A 24,727-nucleotide genomic window follows, 5' to 3' on the forward strand; every position below is an offset into this window, starting at 1 on the left:
TGGTGTCAATCAAACGATTTCTAACCTAAACATAAAATTATTCAAGGCATACTTTTTGTTACAGAACATTCCCTAATGGGAATCAAGCAATATTTCCAGGCAGAAATGCCCAAAATTGTCAAATGTTTCATGACCTGAAATGACCTCTGTTATTTCCAAGTATTTGCAGCACCTGGCCATTCTGCAATCCTTCGAACATTTGTTACAGGACAAAACGCAAAGCCTAAGCTTAAAATGTGGACTGAAAGCCAGAGAAAATGGCTTGATTTCTAACAGTCTGAATATTATGCCAAAAATAAGCAGGCACTTAACTTTAACACTCTCAAAACCAAATCCTGATTAACATTGTAATAATGAGAGCTGTGGCAGAACATTCACTTTCAAAGTTCAAGATAGGAAACATTCAAATCATGTCCTGCAAGAAGGGTGGTGCTTGTTCCTGTTTATTCCAGGCTCAAAGCTGAGGTAGGTGTTTGTCTGGTGAGGATGCTGCATTTGTCCACCAAGAAAAAGCACAACCACTTACAGCACTGACTGAGACTTGTACGCTCCTGTGGAGTATGACACCCTTGCCCCATTTGTTACCTACTGTCCCATAATTTCTGTTACACATGGTACTGACACTGTAGCTGTATGGCAGAAGGCATAACTGTCACCTAATTGAAAAAAAATGGGAAACATGCTCTTTGTTCCTTCAGCATTAAAAAAAAAATATTATCTACCATGAAGTTAGTTTATGTTTCCTGCCTATGAGAAAGACTAACCCTCCCAGAACTAGTTGAGAACAACTACTTTCATTTTGCCAGGGGAAAATAAAAGTCAATGTTCACAACCAAAGTTGCTAGTACAAGTGAAGAGAATTTGTAGGTTTGTTTGTAATCCCACACCTACTGCTTAACCGTAGATTTGTCAAGGGTGTCTACCTGGATATTTAATTCTTTGGATTCATTCAGCTCATATCACTATTCAGATTTTGCAGCTCCTCTGCAGTCTTCTCCTCACTGGCTGTCTATCATAGCAGGTGAACTTACAAAGAAATAGGTATTGTAGAAATAGGTGTTGTGAGAAAGCTGTGGAGACAGCACTGACTTCTAACTTTATATATCTCATCTCATTCTAGACACAAGCACAGAGGACAGACTGAACAAACTTGATAACCATTTAAAATGCAAAAATGGAAGCACAGCAACTGTGTTTGACAAGGAACCCTCACCCTGCAAGGCAAAATGTTGCATTTAATTGCTATCTGATTTTATACTTGAAAGATGCTTATTTTTCACTCAGATAAAAGTCCTTGCTGGAACAGATATAGTCACAAATGTTTTGATATGCCTGTCTACTCCTAGATTTCTACAGCTGAGAGAAAATTTCCAGCAGTTAAAGCAGTGATATTTCTGATCACAGCAATGGCTGAGGATTACTTCAGTTTAGCACATGCCTCTCCATTACACAAAAGACATCTGCATAGACAAGTACACTCAAACTGCTCCAGAAGCAGCACTAGATGTGTTTCATCTAATCAGGCTTGTGAAAAAGAACCAACAAATTAAGTCATGCTTACAGTACAGAGCATTATATAGCTTCCGGACTTAAGGCAGAGCACAGACAGCTCTGAACGCGGCAAGGAGGACAATGTGTTAAACTAGCCAGGTACTAAGATAAGGCAGAGATATGAAAGATTTGACCTCATTAAGAGAATGCACTCTTCAATGTTAAAACTCTTAAACTGCATTTCTTTAACAGTTTCTGTTCCTCTTTCTTCTCCTCCCTCTCTCCATTCTTCTTTTTTCTCTGCAAGCCTTGTGATCCATCAAGTTTTTCTGAGGATTGTTTATTGTTTGGTTGAGGGTTTTTTAAGTCTCAAAAGAATTAATGGGATGAGAAAACAGCTTTCTGGGAGCTCTACCCAGGATGTTTCCTTGGCCATGAATAACTAACTGGTTTTGAAAACAGCATTGCTCTATTTCAGTTGCTGAGCAGGTGGTCCGTTAAATCTTAAAAGTTATGTCTGTTAGTTAAGTGTTCATGTAAATATTTCATTAAGCTTCCTGGCTTATAATAAGCATCACTTAACACTATTTTATGCAACACACACTGCAGAAATCATCCTACCAAGGGGAGAAAAAAGATGCATGAGATGTGAATAATTGCAGCTGGGGAGGGGGGGGTGGTGGTGTTTGGCAATATCAAAGGGAAAAAAGAACATGAATTCTAAATTAAATGTGCCTGGGAAGATACATCTTGTCTCATCTCATAGCCTCGGCAAATAAGCTCACATTATTCCTATATTCTCTTTCTTATAATCTTATTGAATTATTTTCAAAATTTTCCCTTAAATAATTACTTTATAAGCAGCTTAAGAAAGTCTAGGATATGCTTTTCCACAACACCTTACCATAAATTAATTTATTTCTATAACATACTTTGTCATCACAAAAAATTATTAATCTCTTTGCATTGCAAGGCAATAAAGATAAAAGGTCATAACCATGAGCAACTTTTAGCTGTTGAGATGTTAACATTTGAACTTCTTTGAAGCTGAGGGATCCCGTCAGGATCACTGTTGCTCTCCCAGAATACTACCAATTAGACACTATCAGAAGGTGCCTACTTTCTCTGTCAATTCTGCAAGCCAGCATCTGTTTTATTTCCTGGCATTCCCCCCCTGGCAAGTGATTTAAATCACCCCAAGATGCAAATAACACACAGGATATTAATTATACTTTGAACAGCATTTTTATTCCCATTTTTATATGTTTAGCATTGGAAAAGGAAACCTTTCCCTCAGAATCTTAATGATCATGTTCTCAGATGTCTCTTATTTTATTTGTTCCTTCATGAAACAGAGAAACTATCCTATCATTAGCATAAAAAGCATCATGGCCTGTCACAATTCTTACAAGTTTGTCAGCACAGAAGAGTGTAATTCACTGGCCTTGCAACAACAAAGTTTCCACAGTAACTTCAACAGTATTATTGTAGAGATGCTGAGGCAAAAAGCTGTAATTTAGGGATCCAAAATAGGCTTCACTAAAGGTGAAGTGGAAAAGTAATATCTGGAGAGGAAAAAAAAATTCTGTTTTTCCGTTTCCAGGAAAGTGTCTGCATTCTCTCTGCACACTGAAAGTAATGCAGCAAGAACTGTGACGCTTGCAGAAGGAACTGCAGCCACTGTAAAGCGTGAAGCACCATTGTGGAACTGCACAGCCAACACAGCAGTAAAGCAGGGGCAAACTTCCAGCTCTGGAATGACTGTTCCAAGGGAATAACAGCACAACTCGTGCAGCTGCAGTCCTACACAGACCACAACAGCACAGAGTAAAGCAGAAAGGGTACTGGAGTAAGCTTTGCACTACTCCCCAGCAATATTTAAGTAGGAAGATAGGTCTGAGGCTAAATTATTACAGGTGAGAGCAGAATTCTCTTTTACCAACCTGCTAAACCAAAAGGGACTTATTGTAATATAATATCATTTCCTGAATAATACTGAATGTTACTAAATATAGACAGGATACCTGGCTCAGAAATATCTCCAGACACTAACAGGTAGAGCTGGGACAGTCTCCACAGCAAGAAAGCACTAAAAGGCCTTTGGCTTTAGAAGCAATCATCCATTTCTTCTACAGATTAGATCCCGATTTCCAGATTGGGCAGAAAAGGAGAGAATGAAGAGATATGTTTTTGTTGTGTCCAATTTTAAAATACAATAAAATAAAAATATTAATAAAAATAAATTATTTTTTTAAATAGCTCCAGCTTCAAACAGGACCTATGCGGGTAAAGAAGCCATAAGCCATGTAAGCCCTATCTCCAGGGTAACATTTAGCTGCCTAACTACAAAAAACACTTTCCCCCATTGTGCATTCAGCATGCACTATAAAATGAGGTTAGAGCTCTATAGATAAAAATGTCATACAGCTCTGATTTATCCCCAGCACATCAGAATTCTGAGCAATGGTTCTATGGAAAGAAATGGTTTCTATACAGAAAAGTATGGAAAAATGTATTATATGTGTCTGCAATACATGCATACACCAAAGACACCTGCAGAGTAACTGGGGCCTGCTGCAACAGCCAAAGTAGGGAGCAGTGCTGAGGTGTTACTACCCCTGTGATCAAGAACTCAAATCCAATGGACATTGTTGTCACACGAGCACCTCAACCTGGCTTCAGTTGGGCACACCTGCCTGTCTGCCTTCAAATCGCAAATCACAGAGGCAGTACTGTTCTTCTTAACTAGCTCCTTGTCATCCTCTCTCATTAGTGTCTTCATCTGAATCACGTCCTACCAGATTAATTCTTATTTTCTTATTTATTCTTCTTTTCTAGCCAAGACTCTGAATATCACCTCCCCATTGTACAATGTGACTTCTCAGTTTTCAAGTATTCATCTCTTCCGGTTTGTTCCCTTCCATATAATTTTCTCCTCCTTGTTTTGCATCCTCAGGACTTTTACATCCAAGCAGCTTTCTCTCCCAGAGCTCCTGGGCAGCAGGCAGTGTCAGTTTGGCTGCTCAAACCCTCATCTCCCACAGCCTGAATGACTCACATTTGTGATTTCAGAGTAATCCTCTTTTCGCCCAGCCATTAAATGACACAGAAGCCTCAGCCAATAAAGTCTAAGTCTTCCTAGCACAAAAACAGGTGTTTTTGAGGTCTACTATTTTCCACAAGCAAATAAATCTTCTGAGGAAGGGGAGAAAATCATACCTTGGACAAGAATCAATCTATTTTATTTCAAGGCCCCTGTACTGAAGCATCAGAGTCTGAGAGTTTGCAAAAGCATTTGACAGCTATCTTCTGCCCGCCAGCTCAGCTCTCTAACCTTGCTGAAACCTTCAAAAATTTCTACTCAAAAGGCTGGCAGACACCACAGAGGGAGTTTAAAGCCCAGCAAAAGTGTAACAATGACCAATGTCATATATCACAAAGAGCTTATTTTAAATAGATTATTAGAGTAAAAGAAGGGTATTCATAATTTATTACATCACATTCTTCAACTATCATTTCAACTATGTATTTCAGAACTTTTACCCAAGCAAACACCTTTCTACCCTTTTTAGCAATTTAAAATTTCTACATGTTGAAATCACCTGTATAAGGAAAATGCCATGATGTCCAAATTGTTTTCACTTTGTTGTAGTTGTTGAAACTGGATGCTTCTGTTTGAAAAACCTTTCTCCATACCACCACAGAGAGAGAGACACATCTGCTGCCAAATATACTTTTATTACATTGGTGCATTCACTTTTTTTGAACATTGTTTTTGGAAAATACTACAGAAAATAGTTCCCATGCTCCATGAATTTAGTTTCTTGCTCTGACAGGCGTCTCATTATCTTTATGGAAACTTCTTCAGAAATCTCTTAGACGTTATTTTAATGCAGTAAGATATGGCTTGATATAAAATACCTTCAATTGGAAAGTTATTCTATTGATTAGAAACCCTACTCCAATTTCTAGAATTTATACACATGGTTATTTGCTCTTCTGTCAGCATTGTCTTATTCCAGGTAATACTTCCCTTGTGATTATACCCACACATTTACAGAGTACTTACTGTATAAAATTCATCTTGCCAAAGAAGTCGAGCTTCAAAATAATCACATGATACAAGACAAAAAAGGTTGACAGTGTATTTTGTTTCTTAAAAACAAAATTTATCTTATTTAAAGTTTAGCAATGAAAACAGCTATATAAGCCCAGCTGAGGCAAAGGGGTCTTTGATCTGTCACATTTCCTTATAGTACCACTCTCCTTGGTAAACTCCTAATACCTTTTTCTAATATTCTTTGACTATTATGCACAGAAATATCTCTTCCTACAAAAGCAGTTTAAGAACTTGATTAACACTGACGTCAAAACCATAATCCTGCAGTTCCTTGGATTAGTTTTTGCCCCTTTAAAGAAAACAGCACACTTCCCTGTTAATGCCCAATTAGCTAGACACCACACTTCACAGCCAATCTACATTCAAGCACCACGTTAATTTCCATTTCCATACCTCTATTCCTTTTCCTGTAGGCAACTGGAAGCACTTGGTGTAAAACATGGCACTCAATTAAGTTTTTAGACAAACCTAATCTTTTAGTGTTTCCCATTCCCACTCTTGGAAACATCTCTGATGAACTTTGTGCTCCTGTCCCCAATATTCTTTGCAGGGTTTAACTCAGCTCGATAGTTCCTCTGTGCAGAGTCCTGCCTTCAGTCCTAAGGCACCAAAAAAATCCAGTTGCAATGAGGAACACAATCACTCTTTCATGAATTCAAGTGTATCATAATGGCAGCTTTTCAGAACACACATATGTTTAATCGTGGTTAAAAAAGAAGTAATTATAGCATAGACTTTAGAAGTCATCTAAGCTCTGAAAGGCATATACAGAACGTTGGTGGCAATTCTGGGGAAAAAATTAGTTCTATTCCATTAGGCACAACATCACCACAGGCAATCAAAAGCACTCCCTCAGATCTGTTTCATAACAATTACCACTACCTGGATTCCTCACAGATGTTTAAGTAGTGCTGTAACCTGTGCTGTAGCTCATTGCTACTGAGTAGTCCTTTAGCCGAACAACATACCCTTTCAAGTTTTAAAACAAAAATTTAACTTGACTAGATTTCACAGGTCATACATTATACTTAGCATTCCACAACATAAAGCCAAACAAGGAGGCAAGAAGCGTGTGCTTTATAGCAACTCTATATTTTTCATTGCTACATATTTTTTAACAAAGAATTTTCATCACAATTTTACTCTTTAAAATGTCCAGAGCAAATGAAGATGGTTTTATGTGGTTAAGACTGTATGATAAAAACTCATTTGCATCCCAACAATGGAGCACAGACAGTGGCAAGTGGGGAAGCACAAATTATACTTTGCCCATCATCTTCCAGGCCCACCACAAGAGCAATCAGCCCATTAAGGGGCTTCCTCTATGAGGCCAGAGGACCACAGGGCTGCAGAATGACACAAACTAGGGGACAGGAAAAGTATGGAAAAAGGCAGGGACACAAGGGGCTTGAAGGAATGCGGGGAGGCCCCATCCAGACTCTTCTCAGGGCAGTCCCAAGGAGGACCTCAGTCACACTGTTCAGTTCTGAAACCATCATGAGTGCTCACAGATGTGGGACATACTGTGGGATGCAAGGGAGGGGCATTTGGGGATTGCACAGGACTTGCCATGAGATGTTTACAGGGGAAACCAAAGGCAGGAATGGATTTACAGGACTTGAGAGAGAACAAGGATGAGGTAACAGAGGAGTAAGTGGATAAAAAGGGCCAGTTGCATGCAAATATTCTGGTGGTTGGTTCAGCGGCTGGTGGTGCCCTGATCAGCTTAGTCTGTCCTATATGACTATTAAACCCCTTCCAGCTCTTTTCTGGGTGAGTGGCTCTGATCATTCTGCAGATGTGCACAGGGGTCTGAGTGCAGCAATTTCTGACTGCCAACCACCAGAGAGACTGGGGCGAGTGACTGGAAGTGCCAGCCTGAGCTGGGCCATGGGAACACCTGTCTGCAGTGCAGCACGTGGAGCAGGCGTGGGAGCACATCCGCTGTGTCAGTGCACTGGGAGGATGTGTTCTGCCCGGCTGCTGGCTGGAACTGGGGCATGGACCTGTGGCAGTCTCACCTCTCTCAGCCTGCAGAACCAGCCTGACATTTTCCCTTAGCACAGGGGGAAAAAAGAGTTTTGAAAATTTCAACATAGCACATGTTTAAAACAAAATGCTCTTTTCCTGTTCCACACACAGTGATCTTTCATTCCATCTCTCGATTCTATTCCTTTTTCCACTCTGGTCATTTCATCCACTTGTATCAGTCTTCTCTTATCATAAATATTTCCTCTCCTCCTTCTCACTTCTACCCCATACATCACAGATTTTAGCAGGTTTTTTTCCTTTGGCTTCCTTAGATCTTTCTCCATTTCCAAAAACTCTACCTCTGTCTTCCCCTCCACCATTTTTTTTTACCCTTTCTCTTTAAATTCCTCAACCACCCTTTCAGTAGGGACACAATCTGTCCCTTTCACATTCTGTCACTTCTCTTCAGCATTCTTTCCACTTGCCAAAACTCCTTCTTTGTAACATTGCCTTGCGCTCTCTTTCAAAGAAAAACACATGCATTTGAAGTCCTCTTGTTCATAGTTAAATAAAACACAGCTATTTTCAAACACACACTGAACAGGGTTTGCATTAGGATTTTTTTCACATGAGGACAGAATAGAATCAGCAGACTATTACTATGAATGCTGCTCAAAAGGCACAAAAAAAAAAAAGGAAAAAAAGTTACTCACAAAGTGCAAGGGACTGTTCATGTAACAAACTTAACAAGAAAACACTCATTTTATCTATATCCTCTTTCCTCCTCCCCTCTGTGAGGTTTCAGAATAACAGAAAATGATATAATTTAATTTAATTTCTGAGGCTTTGCTCTACCTTAAGTTGCCCACCTTACCAACTTCAGCATATCCTTATACAATTGCAGAGTTGAATTCACTTCTTCACTCTAGCAGACTTTATCACAGAGCTGTTATCTTTCTGATGCATTTTGCCTCCAGTGGACAGTCCGTCCCTTCCTCCCAGCTCCACAGAATACTGCATCCCACTGGCTGTGAAGACCAGCATTTGAGAAGCCTGTGGAGGTGTAATTAATTTGGCCTTTTTGCAGGTATGTCATCTTCCAGCCAACACCTTGTATCATCTGTTAGGACTTCCACTAACCAAAGGCATTGATGTTACTGTTTGATTTTTAAGGAGGTACTACACAAACATGGAAATTTCACAGTAAATATTTTCAATCCTCTAGAGTAATGTTTATCAACTTTATGGAAAAGCATCTGTCTCCACAAAATCCCATACCCATCAGCTGGCTCTTTAATGGCCATTTACCCCCACAGAGAGCCAGCACAGACAAGGACAATTTGATACTGTCATTACATACATAAATTTTCTACAAGACACTGAAATTGTTAGTACTTACCAGAGAAACAACTCAGTATCATCAGCTGACCTGGGCTTGGGTGCACCTGCCAGACAGACCTTAAACAGATCACACCACTGTGAGGAGATAGTGGACATCTTTTGAAGTCAGCACTCAGAAGCTGTGCTTTAGGTTTCTCTCCAAAGAAGCAGCACAGACCCTCTGAGCCTAAAGCAGCAATGAGGTAAAGCAGCACATTTTTCACCACAGGCCAGGAGAGCAACGTGCCTGCATTCATAGATTACACAGCAAGGACTCATGGCCAGTTTCACACATTAGAAATGCTGAAGTACAAGGTCTTCCCTTGGGAACCATAATCATCCCTTTCTGATGATGACCAAGACCAGGGAAGCATGATTAGATTCCATCCTGTTACACACTGCTTTATGCCAGCATGCAGAACTTCCACTCTTCAGCCTGCCTCTGAGCAAGGGTTTTTCCTTATTTCCTTACTCCAGATGATGGCTGCCTCTGTACTCAGCCAACCCCAAAAATCAGAGATCTGGAGCTCAGCCCATGCCCTTTTGCTACAGAAAAAGGTACCAACTCACGGTTTCCAGCAATACACCAGGATTAAAGCTGCATTCCATCTTATTCTCCCAGTCTCATTTCATCACACTTATTAATGCCTTACACTCACAATGTCTTACACCAAACAAAACTTTGACCACAGAACCATAGAATATCCTGAGTTGGAAGGGACCCATCAGGATGATCGAGTCCAACTTCTGTCTCTGCATAAGACACCCCAAGAGTCACACCGTGTGCCTAAGAGCCCTGGCAGCCATGGTGATGTGACTGCTTTCCTGGGAAGTCTATTCCAGTGTCCAGCCACCATCTGGGTGAAAACATCTGCTTTTAATATCCAACCTAAACCTCCCCTGACACAGCTGTAAGCCATTCCTTCAGGTCCCATCACTGGTCACCAAAGAGAGTAGATCAGTGCCTGACCCTCACTCTGCTTCCTACAATGAGGAAGTTTTAGAAAGGATGTAAGACATGCACACCCCTGTTCTGGCAGAAGATAGCTCCACAAGTTCACTTCCCCACTGGCTAGAAATGTTATGATAGTCCCTATTTTATCGATACTTTATCTCATGCCAAAATTTTGTCCCTCAGGTTAGGTATGTATTTAACTTGGTTCACATTGTATCAGTTTAACTTCTGAATCAAGTTATTAATAATTGGCTTCTGCTTCGAACTTTTCCTCCATGCTAAACAAGTCCCTTTGTTCCTTAACATCATTGGTACTTTTTTTGGTTCCATCTGGAAAAGACTTCAGAGAAGATGACCTTGGGGAAGGGGGAGAGAAACCTATCTTCTATGAGAAGTCATCAAGCCATCACAGCGTGAACTACAGAGGCCAAGGAAGCTGCTCCCATGACAGCAAAGATGGCCTGGCCTTCCCTCATTGCGCTTTTGTTTGCAATGTCTTCTCTGCTTTAGAGAGCCAACAGGCAGAAACTGGAAAACTGGGATTAATAAGCTACTGACATCAAAATAATTTTCACTCCACGACCCAGCATAACCAAAAGAACTCTGACAGGCACAGAAGCTGCCCCCTGCATTTCCTCACTGGCAGACCTAACCATACAATGCCACAAGGATTACATTTCCACAAGTTCCTGCAGAACTTGGTGCCATTTCCCTTCTGCAGCGAGTCCCCCCTAAAGCTGTGTAACACAGCATGAAGTAAAAAAATAACATAATATAAGGGAGCATTGTAGCATTACAAGTTAATTGTAATACTTCTAAATATGTAAAAAAAAAAAACAGAGAAACTGTTCCTATAAGAAAAACAGAAAGTCTTACAGGAAATCAGTCAGTGAGCACTCCCTTGTTTAAAAAACTTCATTTTGCAATGAAGATAAACAGACAAGGACGAATGTTAACCCAAATTGCAAATGAAACAAGCCTCTGGTTTTCAGACTGGGAAACTCTCCTGCTGAACAGCTTTGAAGTAATTAAACTTCTCAGTGCTCTAAAGTAGTTTTTGAAGTACATTGCCCACTATTTTGATACAATCAAATTGAACATAACATTTCTGCAGAAACCACATTTGACATTTAATTCTGTCTACCTGGAAGTCAGCTTGGAGGTACAAGTAGACCAGTCTTGGATTTCAGTGGCTGGTGGGCAAGTGGAAAAAAATTCCCAGTACATCATACCCTTCTCGACCTTCCAGACTTAAGTTATGTATTTTATTCTACTTAAATCTGAGGGTTTGGACTACCATTCTTTGTCAACAAAGCACAACCATGCTACTACCAGTGAAACAAAGTCAACTTGAAATCATGCAGTTTGACTTTGCAAAATGCACTCAGTTGTGACTAAGATGAAGTTCTACCTCACCCCAAAGCATAAAAGGTTCAACCAAACCAGTACAGGGTAGCAGCTAACAAGCTGGGGGTTCCCACTGTGCTGTACTTCCCACCACTGTCCTACAGCAGGCAGGCTCACATGCCAGAGGGACAGCTATAGATGGGTCAGTTCTGGAAGTCATTCTTGTGAAGAAATTTGGTAATGAACAAGCAAACTTAGTGGGACAAAATCCAGGCAGGAACTCTTTCTAAACATGAGGTACTAGAAAAGCTTTCAACACCTTGAAAGCCACTCCTGAAAAAGCATTCATTTTATAAGATTATAAAAGAGCCACAAATATATTATCATCTTCACTGCAAAATTGCAAACTTTGTTTTTCAACAGTCACCTAGTCTGAAATTAACTTTACAGCCATCCACAGCTCAGCACTATGAAAGCCTCTCCCAATACAGTACAAGACCTATCTTGCACACCTGTCCTAAAACCAACAGGACAGCACTGTGGCAGTACAATCACCCAAAGCACCTTCAGCACCTCTGCATCCCAAAAAATTATTCCATAGCAGAAAAGTTATAAGCTGTATGGAAATACCCAAAGGAGCAGTGAAATTACACTGGATAATGCAATATTATCAAACTCCCCACTATTTCTAAATCATGAAACTCTAATCTATGAGATTTAAGTTTCAGTGTATGCCTGGTTGCCAATGCATTTGGGTGGGGGGGAAGGCATTGAACCATCAAAATGGCACAGAACACAGAAAACAACAAAAAATTAGCTTACTTCTCATTATTGCTTTAACTGTACCATTAAGTCTACTTTTTAAATAGGTGTTTATCCCTCTTTCCTGAAGAATCTGATATAAATTACTGTAATATCACACACTTGCCTGGAACAAAATCCCCTTTTCAATTACCAATTAATTGGAAAAATACTACCCAGCAGAAGAGAGATTTTTTTTTTCTGGCCTGTGATCACTCCGTTCACTTCAAAGAAATGCACCTCATTAACCCTGATAATTAACAAGGTTATTCTCATCACATTAAAGGTTTAAGTTCCTCTATTAAGTCATTATTTGAATTTGCACTGTCATTAAGATGATGAGACTATTCTGGATTTAATATCATATAACAAGATGTTTCTCTTTACAGATCTTAACTATTTTTTCAAGTCAAAGCATATAATTTCATTGTCTTGTATGCTACACTGAACCACAGAATGAATTAGGTTGGAAAGGACGTGGATCCTCTGGTTCCAGCCCCATGCCATGGGCAGGGACACAACTAGCACACCTACAGGACTAAGAAATGTATTACATACATACAAAAAAACTCCAAACAAAATCAAAACTCAAAAACTAGAAGGGGTAAGGCAGCAATGCAAACAGGCAGCAAAAACAGCAAAAGGGCATCTGGCAGCAGCACGGCTGTGACAGCAGAAACCAGAGAGAACTGAAAAGGGAGAAGACCAAAATTACAAGGAGATGCATATGGCTTGGGAAAAGACTACCAGCAGATGAATCTGCTCCTAGCTGGACCATTCCAGTGAGATTCCACAGACAAAAGAGACACTTTCAATTCCCATGATGTCCCTCACCATGGCAGAGGGCTTTAAACTAGATGATCCATAAGATCCCTTCCAACCCAAATCACTCCATGATTCCACACTTCCAAGTAACAACGCATGTTTGGGGTATTCTGCTCTTAGGCTGTATGGACAACTCTCTAGCCAGTGAAGTCTTCTAAATACCTATCAAATGCTTTCATTTTTGCACATAGGTATTCCTAGTATGGAAACTTGCTTCACCCACAAGAGAAAAGCCAATTGTCTAAGTCAGACAGTTATTCTGAGCATATTAAAAATTGCAGCAGCCACATATCAACATCCCACATTGAATATAAAAACCCAGATGATGGTTTACCTCATTATCCATGCTGGCATCATATTAATTCATATGCTCGGTCATTAACAAACATATGGAAAATCATAATATGGGAAATTGGTCACAATTACTTAGAGATTTGACTACAGAGGTTCCAATGGCAGCATACGTGACACCAGGGCAGTCAAGCACCTTGAATGTAAATATCTAGTGGTGGCCAATTAATACCAAAGGTTTTGCAATGAAGTTTTTTTGCACAGAATTCAGTCGCTATGAAAGAATACCAACAGCAATACCCTTTAAATGTCAAAAAAAGACAAGAGAACTTTCTGCCATAATATGAGCATTATCACAGTGCTGACACAACAAAATACTGAAAGCAAACAAGTTCATAGAGTTAAAAGTCAAGGTCAGCTGTCAGTCTACAGGAGAGTTTTGAGCACTGCCAGTTTGCCCCATCCTGCACCTTAAAAGGGTGTCATTCCTTTAGCTTTGCATTTTCCAGAACTTCATTTTTTGTACTTTAAAGCACCCATTACTAAATCTTGTCACAAGTGCTTAGCAGTGTACAACAAACATTAAACTCTTCCTACAAAGAGTGTCAAAAGTGCTGTGAAATATTCAGAATAAAGACACTGTAAATCTTATCAGCATAACAACTCCCTCAGGAATTACTAATTTGCAAAGCTCTCAAACCCCTAACAGGTTTTAAAATGTTGTCTAAAATATAGCAGGGTACCCATGTATGAGCCATAGACTGCCCCCTTTTTTTAAGTCGATTGCAAGTAATTGTTCTTCAGCAGAATGAAGTCTGAAGTATACACATGAGATTAATAGAGGACACAATGGAGGATGATATTTAACCACCATGACAGCTTTATGTAAGTTTGAATTAGACTTTTGGTCAGTAATATTAGACAGCAGCAGAGTTTTCACCATTACAGGAGTCACCAAACAGGGCCCTATATGTGGTTTGAGCACTGAGAAAACCACCCGAGTGCCCACAGGTTACCCACTTTATCCACATCTTTGTTAGTTAACACATTTGAGTTTTCCTTCTCAAATTGTGATTTTCCTATTGAAACCAATGACCCTTGTAAAACAAACATGTGAGTTTCATTGCCATTAGTTAGTTTACTTCCTCACCCGAATACAAGATAATACAAGATAAACATCATCATCTCATCCCCCACACCCTACAGAATCAGGAACAGAACCCCAAACAGAAGTGTTTGTTTTTCAACATGAAGTACAAAGAGCTTAAAATTACTCATTTTCCCCATTTTTTTTAAACAAACATTGAAAATAACCAGAATGGCTTTGGCATTGCTTTAATCAGTTTAAACTTAAAGGCAGGAACTCTAATTAAAATCGGGAACTCTAGCTGTAAGAAACAGCTAATTATCTCCCAACTTTTTAATGAAGTACTGGGGCAGAGTACATATTAGCTGATCAGTCTTAAAAAGGAAATGCTTTGCAAGATAAGCTCATTCTCTCAGGTAGTAGTACATCAGCTTGTCTACTAACTTCACTGTCAGAGGGATTTAAGAAAACGCACAACAGTAATATCAGATTTGCACATCTCCATACACACGAAGATAAATGTGCTTTGCAGTATTTCGAACCGAGAAGGAGAAACACGAGGCAGTTCATTACCTTTCTGCTAGGCAATGAAGACAATTTAAATTGCATTGAAGCATAAGATTGTGTTTCCTTCTTTTCAATTCGTTCCTGGCCACAACTTGCAAATACAAGCAAGAAGAAGACGGGGAAGAAGCGAGAGAAGGCATTTGACGCTTGTGCTCTCAAGAAGTCTGGACAAAATACAGGGGCAGAGGAAAAGTGAGAACTGTCAGACCAGGAGGAACCTTGTCCAGGTAGTCTCAGCAAGATGCGCCGACAGCAGCGGGAACCTCAACAACTCCGTACACATCTCCACAGCTTTCACTGTCTCGTTTCCCAAGGACTGGTACTTCTATCCGCCTTCCCGCACACAGACCATCAACTAAACAAGAAATTACTTAAAACATGACTACAAACAAAGACCAAGTTCGTCAGCGCTCGCAGCCGAGGTTTTCTAACCTGGGTTCCCTCTTGTCGCGACCTGCCACACTTACTCGGAAATCCCTGATCGTTAAAGCGACACTTAGGGTGGCGCCAAGTGAAGGAGGGTGTGATATCGCCCCCGAGAGAGCGGGGTAGCGGGGGTCGCTGCTGCCAGCCCGACGGAGCTGCCGGGAGCCTCCACCGGAGCCCGCAGCCGAGGGACGGCGAGAGCAGCCCGCGCGGGTGCCCCATGCGCTCCTCCCCCGAAAAACCCCAAAACAACCACAACACCAAGAATACCAGCAAACCAACCAAACGCACAACCAAACCAAACCCGCACTCCTCCCCAACGAAAAAAAAAAAAGAAATTAAAAAAAAAATTAAAAAGGGCAGCACCCGTCCCCGCCGGGACCCCGCAGGTGCCGAGCCGAGCCGAGCCGCGCCGCGCCCAGAGGAGCCGCCCCCGCGCTCTCACCAGAGTCCGGGCGAGCCCGGGTGCCGCAGGGAGCCGGCTGCCGGCCCGCCGGCTCCGGCCGCGCCCCCCGCCCCATCCCGCGCCCGCCGCCGCGCCACGCCCCCGCCACGCCCCATGACGTCACCCCGAGGCCACGCCCCCGCGCGGGCAGCGGCGGCGGCAGCGCCCCCGGCCCCGGGCCCACTCCCGCTCCCGGGCCTCGCTCCGGCCCCCGGCCCCGCTCCTCCGGCCCGGCTCCCGCCCCGCTCCGGCCGCGGCGGAACCGCAGCGTGCGGGGCAGCCGCGCCGTCAGAGCGTGCCACGCCGGAGCATCCGCCCCCTGCCCTCCGCTCCTCTCCTCCGCTTTCTGCTTTTCCCGTGGAACAGCCTTAAAAATCAGTTTGTTGCCAGTATAGGAACGGTGCGCGGAATCCCCGGGCGAGGGGAGGCAAGGGGCTTATTTGCGTGTTTATCTCTCCGCGTTAGAAAGCGGAGTGGCCTCCCGGCTTGTCCCCTTCCCCTCGGAGAGCTGTGCAGAAATGGCATCTCGCAGCCTTTAGTTCAGCACGGAGAATGGGCGGGGGACGGGAGGGGGCACAGGACAACATGTACCTCCATTGCTCAGAATCCATGTTGTACCCTGATTCTCATTTCACGTTTGAAAATAAGTCCGAGTTTGAACGTCTTAGACAGCTTAACAAACTAAGGTGCTGAGGCAGCGGTCCAGAGTGGGGTTGTCAAAATAAAACAAAATGAGACAATCACCATAGACCAGACTTCCACAATACATCTGGCTATTTACCTATCTTGACACAGGCTTCATCACCAGAATAAACCATTCCAGGTTGATTTAAATAATGCCTCAATGTCTTAGGAGACAGAAAGAGCAGAAAGAGGACACACAGACTTTTTTTTTTTTTTTTTTTTTACTAGTTGTACTCAATTGACACGTCTTGAAATTAAAGAGAACCTCAGCCTGAGCTGCAGTGTGGAGGGAGTGGTAGTACAAGCCTCAGGCTTCTCCAGACAGGTCCACTGTAAAGATTGAAGACCATCAAGTCTTTCCGTAAGGGCAAGTGTCTAAACAAGCATCACCTTCATCATGATCAAAACATTAAGCAGATACCTCTGTATTATGGAGCTCACTCAAGCAGATTAAACTACTTTTTCTCTTTTTCTGGGTCATGATGTATGACCTGCAGATCAAAACGTGAGAGGTTTTCTAAAGTTGTGTCTGCTTGTTATGTATTTCTTCTCCTTTTCTGATAAATAATTAAAAGGAAAAAAAGCTGCTCAAAATTCTCTCACCTTCTGGCACTAGTTTAAAAATTCTCTTAATTCTCAGCTATAGACAGGTACATTCACTCGTTGCAATTTTTATCTTGCCTTATTCATCTTTTCTTTTTTTTTTTTTCTGTTCTTATTGAGATTTCACCTATTCAGGCTTCTAACAGCAATTGCTTTATCCTGAAAATAAAATTGAAAATGGAGGTACAGCAGCCTCAATTACTGCTGTTTTGCCTCACCATCTTAACACACTTTCATGACTGCTCGCCACATCAAAATTACCTCCCTTCCTCCCTTCCAAAGAAAGTATTTGGGTGTTAAGTTGTTTCTTGTTATCTGCAGAACGATTTTTCATAAAACTGGATCAGTAAGAACACACATGCAGGAATTAAGACTCTCCTTCCACAAAAGACTTCCACCCACCGAGGATCCTGAAGTCCCAGGCAGGGGCAGTAGTTTGAAACCTTTGCTTACTGTTCTGCCTAAGTAGATTAATCACCAGGGTCTAGTAAAGGCTGCTGATCTCATGAGTCCAGTGGAACACAAAATTTAAAAGAGAAAAAACACCTCAAACTTACACAGATAATTGATACTGAGTGAATAATGAGGCTGCTACCAGCAAAAACCAAGGGGCAGGCTGACATTTGAACAGTAATGTTTAACTGGAAAGAAGATGTGCACCAAAGAGAAGGTACGTAGTAGGCAATTAATTCAGAGAAGTTAATATAAAAAGATGAGCTCAGTTTGCCATTGCAGAGCAATTTCTTCAGAGTGAATGCCTCAGGAGAGCAGAGCATCAGTCTGTCAATTGGAAAGGCGAGTTGCAATTTCTGCTCCTGTGCCACTTAACACCAGCAGAAATACTTGTTTACAGGGCACTGCAGCTTTCTCTAGCAACATTTTTAGGTTCCTTCACATCTTAAGAACATTAGCAACTCTGTAACTACAGCTGCTGTGACTCCATATGGCTAACACAACCAAGAACCACACACCGGAGTAATTTATTATGACCAAACATGTCTGAGTTCTTTGCCTGGAGCACCTGGAATTTTTTCTTCAGACATCAATATTCTGTCTATTTGCAGACAGTATATTTAGAGTTTTAAACAGACATTAAAGTTGAGGAAGAGTTTGTGCTGAAGAAGGTCCTGAAAGCAGTTCTATGAGTTCAGAACAATAGAATTTAAACACAAGAGTAAACTTTTCTGGTTGAATCCTTTCAAATCCTGTCAAAAGTTAACATTGTATTTATAAATATTTTCTGTGTTTCTATGAGGACATGGTAAGCAAAAGAGAAGAAAGAATAAATCATGGTGTGCACACTATTTAAGGCAAAATATACAATTAGGAAATTGAAGTAGGAAAAGTTGCGAGTAGTTAATTATAATTTTTGCAATAAAATTCAAATTTACATAACAATATGGCATTAGCTTTCCCAAAGATAGCAATAAATTTGAGTCAGATCTTGCAGGCTTGATTCATGGAACGAAAGATAGGGAGAAAACCATTCTTCTATTAAAAAATAACAAACTCCATGGTGCAAAAATAACAAACGTCATGGTGAGAGCTGTTGCCGTACTCACAGAATGTGGTACACTGCCAGTTCACAGCTCAGTAAGATGTGCTCACCAAGAGTAACTCTTCTTTCAGGTATTCCCAAGTCTCCCAGCATTAATAAATACATGACTGATGTGGTGAGCAAGACCAGTTTACTTATTAGACTGCCAACAAATCTGGATGTTCTATAAATTCATATGTACACCCCCTTCTTCAGCTGTCACCCATCCCTGGTGTTCTCACAAGAGCAGCAGGGGCTGAGCTCAGTCGGGAGGAGAGAAAATTAAGGGGAAACCCTCCAGCAGAGATATGGCAACACTAACTCAAGCCAGCTGCAAAACACAGGGAGTGAAGCAGTCAACCCACAGGCAAAGATTCAGAGTCCTCTTGATTTCCATTTATTCTTGTTTCACTAAGTTGCAAACAGTTATCTTGGTAACCAGGTCTAGTTTCCAGGAGAACATCTCAAAATTGAAAGGAGTAAGCTAATGCTTTCTCAGAGCTGACCACACCTGGTATAGTTAGGCTAAAATGAGAAACACAGCTTTTAATCCCTTCAGGCAGAAAAAGGGATTGAAGTTTAACATTTAGATTGGGCAAGCATGTTAGTCACAGAGATAACAGATAAAAAAAGTCATCCTGACTTTTAGTGAATATACAACTTTGCAAGATCATTGTTTTAATTGCTTTTTAATTTTTAGAAAAATTTAGAAATTTGTTATTAGAAAAATAAAATCTCGTTTCCATTATAATTACTTTTGCATTGAAGATTTTCTTCAAGATTAAATAAAAAATTGTCATTTGTTCACGCTGAAGGTCTTACTGGTCTTTGGATAAAAGCTAAGCACAGTGAAACAGTGCTAGAAATACATATCCCCCAGACCAGGAAAAAGGTGTTTGTTAAACCAAAAACTCTGAACCTAGAAGCCAGACACTTATTCCAGCTTCACTGGCTTGCTCCCCTAGCCTGCTGTTTGCCATGCTGCTAGGTCTTTAAGGCATGAGTTTACATGTATTCAGAAGAAGGAGGTAAGAGAGAAGGCAGAAAGGTAGAGCTGTTGCACATCCAAATTCATGTCATGTTTCCTGCTACACATTCACCAACAGAAAAGCATATTGCCCATTGCCTGAGCTCACCATGTTAACAGGGAATGTCCAATTACCTGAATGATATTATTAAGGCATAACTCTGGTTTCTCACTTTGACCTTGATTACTGATCATTAATGAGCCAGTTTTACTTTGACAAATTATGCAAGTGATGTCGTCATGTGTGTGATCACATTCATAGCCCTATGCCTTTGAGAGATTGATGGGTTTCTCCACAATACTTTTTGGAATAGAGACATCTCTACACAAAGGGTTTTTAATACAAAGAATTAACTAACCATCTTTTTCATAAATAAACTTTCTAAATGTTATGCTGAGTTATGCATTTTTTCCTATTTCATCCTAACACTAGTTCCTTCCTTTTCCTTCTTCTTGAAACAATATAAACCAGTGCTCATTTTGGTACACGGAATAGTGATACAGTGAGTTCTTAATAGCATCTGGCTTTATTAACTTTGTATAACCCAGACATTTGTTTTCTCTCATTCTACAAATGTCTGCTGAGAGCCTAAGGGCCAAAATGCAAAAAACACTGGTTTGTTGTGAAATAAATCACTTCAAACTGAGGACTAGAGGATATCTGGCTGTAAGGAAATATTTGACGTGTAGTAATTCAAGGTCTGCTCTGAAGAGGACTGAGTCATCTTTGTTGTGCTAATATAAAACCTGTGCTTTATGTAGTTCTACAGGTGAAGGTGTTACCTGCTGGATTGTCCTCATTAGCAATTTGAAAAGCGTTTCAATAAGATACAGTTTGAATATTAACTTACTACTGGAACACAGCACACATAAATCCACATATGTAAAGATTTCCTAACAGAAAAACTGTCTTGGTAATGTAGAATCATGAGTGTGAATATCACATCTCCTGTTAGCTGCCCTCCTCTTTTCTCCTTGAAATACCATGCCTACAAGCACTGCACTTCAAATTGCCTCTCATATGATTTTAACTCAGACCTACACATTTTCATGTTCTATACATGATGTGAAGATGTTGCACTGGCTCCCCACTAACGAGTGTGTGGAATATCTGTTGCTCACATTTGAGAAGGCATGAGACCTCCTTACCCCTTGGGCTGTTCCTGCTGCCAGTCTGTTCTCTGCTCTCATACCAGAGTTCACATTACAAATATTACACCAGGTGTTTTCTTCTCTGAGCTTTTATTCCCAGATTGCAAATACAATGCTGTTTTTGTAGCTCACTCAAGATCACTAATTCCATGAAAACACTGGACATTTCAACAAAAAGGTATAAAAAAGCCACCTACCACCAAAAACAAGCAATAAAATTTATTCAAAAAAAGAGACCGAGCAAAAAACTGCTACAAGGTAAGGACACTTTGGTACTTTACAATCCAGGATGAATGTTCTGCTCCTGAGCAATGCTTATGATCTGATAGAAAGGGTAAGTAAGGTATTACCAAAGCTACTAGTAAGTGTTTTCATGTCTTGGTTTCTTGGTAAGGTGGATATCAAGTATGCTGTTCTGATTTGTGCCCATGGGGTTGTTTGTCCTCTACATTGTATTTAGCAGCTTAAGGGGAAGAGTTGAACTATGATTCAGAAGAGTGGCCTCAATTAATGCAACAGATTGAAGGGTATTGTCTAGTCAGGCATTTTAATTTTTGTATAAGGAGAGAGTTTTAATTGTCAAGATTTTTGAATGCACTGATGTAAAACAAAGAGTTAATGAGTCAATAGTAAATGTGGCAGTGGCTTAACAAGATTCAACAGTAAACTGGATTATTTACTGCATAGAGGATAGGGTTGGACAAAGCTGAGACCTTTCCGTTGGGTCATGAGGTTCAGAAAGGACCCCCTGGAGTTCTAAACTCCTTCTTAAGGAGGAGTCTAGGTGCAGATGGATCCACTGCTAATCCCAGACTTGGTCAGTGGTTTATGACTAAAGGATTATATATGCACAACTGATCCTTTTTATCACTTAGGTAAGATTTCTAAGAAGTTTAGCATGTTATTAATCACTTACCAAGACTCTGTTGCAACAAGGAATCCCTCAGCCTCAAGGAGCACCTTGAGAGTCATTCATGCTCAAGGGAAGTTCCTGTGGTGCAATAGAACAGCTCAGGAGGCCCTGGACTCCACTATTCATGGAGTAAAAGAGAACAATTTACAATCAAACATGCATACCAACAAGACATCTAGGTCATCATTCCAGACAGCCCTTGGACACCGTTTGCTATCCATGCATGGAGAAGGAGGATGTCTCCTCTAAGGAGGCACTGCTCCACACCCTGTTGAGGATGTGGCAGCTTGTGTATTCTCTAATGCTTGATTGTAGCCTACCAAGCAGCTCCATTGGTTTCATTCTTCATATTAAATCAGAGCAAGCATTTCCAGTCTCTATAAAAAGTGCATTTTTACAACCACATCTTATTCAAGAATTCATCAGCAGCAGTTCTTTTGTTGAAATAATAAATTAATGCTCTACAGGACCTTCATAACTCATTATAGGCTGTCATTATGCTGCAGCTGCTAAACGCTTGCATGCCCAAATTTCATCTGCAAATGTCACATCTACCTTGTTCTCTCAGGGACTTTCATTATCAGAATTAAGTCTCTTTTTGGATACTCCAGTTTCCCATTCATTCAGATGTGGAAGACCAATTCCACGGTGTAACTCTGGTCACTGAACTTTATTTAATTTGGAATTACTGTCCTGTGAACAGATGGGCTACACACCTCTGGAGTAGTTCACTTGGTTGGTTTCTAGTTTTCACATTTGTACTTGTGCTGAAGATGCATAAGTATCCCATAAAGTAGATAGTTGCCTTGGCAGTCAAGTTCAAAGACTTAAATTTAAAGCAATTCAAGTATGTGAAAAATTCAACATCTTCCCACTGGTCTTCAATAAAATTCAGGTTCTTATTTAAACTTGTTGAATGTGGCTACTACATGCACAGATTGTGATGTTTTCCTTTCTCTTAACTTGAGTACTATTAGATCTACAGGAGCCAAATTGTCTCTTTTACTGCATTTCATTATGATTCAATACTTGAAATTGCTGAATTCTTATTAGATTTGATTTTCTTAATTAAAAAGATCTTTCTGGCAACAGAAACCCCTTCAGTCTTTCTTGTAAATGTGTCTTGCTGATGAGATAACTTGAGTAATATTTTCCTTTATGCCTTGTTTTTGTTTCATTTTAAGAAAGGTAATAATTGAAGCCTAATAACTTATATAACTTCCTGAAGCCTAGTAGCCTAATCACTGAGAATTCATAGGTCTGACTTGCTCACAACTCCAGAATTGAAAATTATAGCAGGAATCACTTTTTGTTTCATGTTACTATGACTATTTTAGATATAATTATTAAGATATTGCATGTCCTGGGCCAGGAGCTAGACTTGATGATCTCTTCCAATTCAGGATATTCTATGGGTGGGGGTCTTGGAAAATAAATTCATCAATTTATTCCGAATTGATTAAATATAATTGAGGTTCTATTCTTAATTTTAAAAGTATGGCATCCGTCTTTACATGCTGGTGAAAATGTAAGCAAGCCTGACAACACAATACTACATGAAAAAGAACTCCCTGCCGAAGTTATCTGTTTTGATACAGCAAAGAAAGGAAAGGTAAGTCAAGAACTCATTTAAATATGCTCAGATGTGTATTTTCATTGAGGTTTGCCTGTAGTTAGCATTAATGTGTAAAGATCAGTTTTCTTCCCACACTTGACAAGACTCATCCACTGTTTAGGCAATGGAAGACAACAATTTTCAAACCAAAATGAAACCTATAAAAAATCTATAGTAACAATTTATCTGAAGAGTGAACCTGCCACACATTCATTGCTTTGATTGCTGCAATATCACTCACACAAGTAACTCTATGAAACTACATATGCTCATACTAAAGAACAAATGCTATATGATCACCCTATAAATCAAAACAAAAGCTGTAAGTGAGTTGTGCTGGTTATTAAGACTGATGAAATGCAGCTTTATTTTACACAGAATGCACTGACAGAGGAGTTATTTCACAAAGTCTAAATACAGCATCTGTGGCTTTGGATACCCACAAACCAACATTCATATATCAGGCTTTGCTTATTGGGACAAGCATGTAATAGCCTACATTACCTAGTTAAAAACAGGTTAGCTTTCAAAACAATTTTGCTGTAGCTGTCACTGCTGATGCTCTTAATGACTCCATAATAGCTATTATCATTACCTTAGAGCTTTCAGGAATAAGTTAGTAACTGTTTGTTTTCATGTAAAATAGATAACACAGATCCCCAATCTTTTGCATTCTTCCTTCTCTCCAAAGTCCTGAAAACAATGCTAAAGCTTCGAGGGTGTTTGTACCCAGGAGAAACCTTTGTTCACTAAGTCCCCAAAAGATCTAGTGCCTTACTAAGATTTAAGTACGTGGCTGACAAAAATTTTTAAAAAAACCCGTCTCTTCCTGGTTTTAGATCTAATTTTGTGCAGACACACAGCATCTTCTGGGTAATGCAAATATCACATAACAAGAGTCCAGATTTTAGAAAAGAAGCTGTGTGAGTGTTCTTTCTCACAGTCCTACTGTTACCCTCTACAAATACATATTATTTCAATACACACTGACAGTTACATCAAAGAGGATGTCAAAACCCTCAGGAAAATTACTGCCCAGTGGTGTCCAGCTTTGCCAACTTATACAACTCATTAAAAACAGACAAACCAATCAAAACCAACTTCTCAAGTAGAACACATCAATCCTCAGTCCATTGCCATGCCCATATGGAAAGAGGTAACTCAGTAGCTGAGAGAAAGGTTATTCAATGGCACATGGTGTTCAAGCAGTGGTGAAAGTCCTTAGGGTTTGAGGGGTAAGCAAAAGTTTTTGGCAGAAAAGGGTAAACAAACCCATTTGGGGAATGGCTATTGTATTTTACTCTTTCAAAGGTGTTTTTTTTGTCCCTGTAGATCAAAGACTGGGAGACTGAAATAGTTCTGTACACAGAAAGCAATGCTCAAACAGAATGGAGTAAAGATTATATGAGCATCACCTTCATGCTTCAATTTCTTGGTCTACCACACCTGAATTTTTTTGAAGACCACTTGGAGAATGTTGAATTTTTTCA

At 40.3% G+C, this 24,727-nt stretch overlaps 1 protein-coding gene across 10 annotated transcripts in view; it reads right to left on the reverse strand.

Moving 5' to 3' along the window:
- The window catches only part of MARCHF1 (membrane associated ring-CH-type finger 1), a 232,011-nt gene extending 216,200 nt beyond the window's left edge, over nt 1–15,811 (reverse strand). For 4 of the 10 annotated variants that reach the window (XM_064417572.1, XM_064417561.1, XM_064417548.1 and 1 more), the window contains exon 1: nt 15,707–15,811. The gene's annotated coding sequence lies outside the window, so the exon portion shown is untranslated. Of the gene's footprint in view, nt 1–14,841; nt 15,000–15,627; nt 15,651–15,706 lie in introns of those variants that run through there. The other 6 variants (XM_064417575.1, XM_064417566.1, XM_064417559.1 and 3 more) reach the window with 5 other exon arrangements.
- Between the last annotated feature and the right edge of the window lie 8,916 nt (nt 15,812–24,727).

Source organism: Passer domesticus, chromosome 4 (genome assembly GCF_036417665.1).
Source record: "Passer domesticus isolate bPasDom1 chromosome 4, bPasDom1.hap1, whole genome shotgun sequence".
Lineage (NCBI taxonomy): Eukaryota > Metazoa > Chordata > Aves > Passeriformes > Passeridae > Passer > Passer domesticus.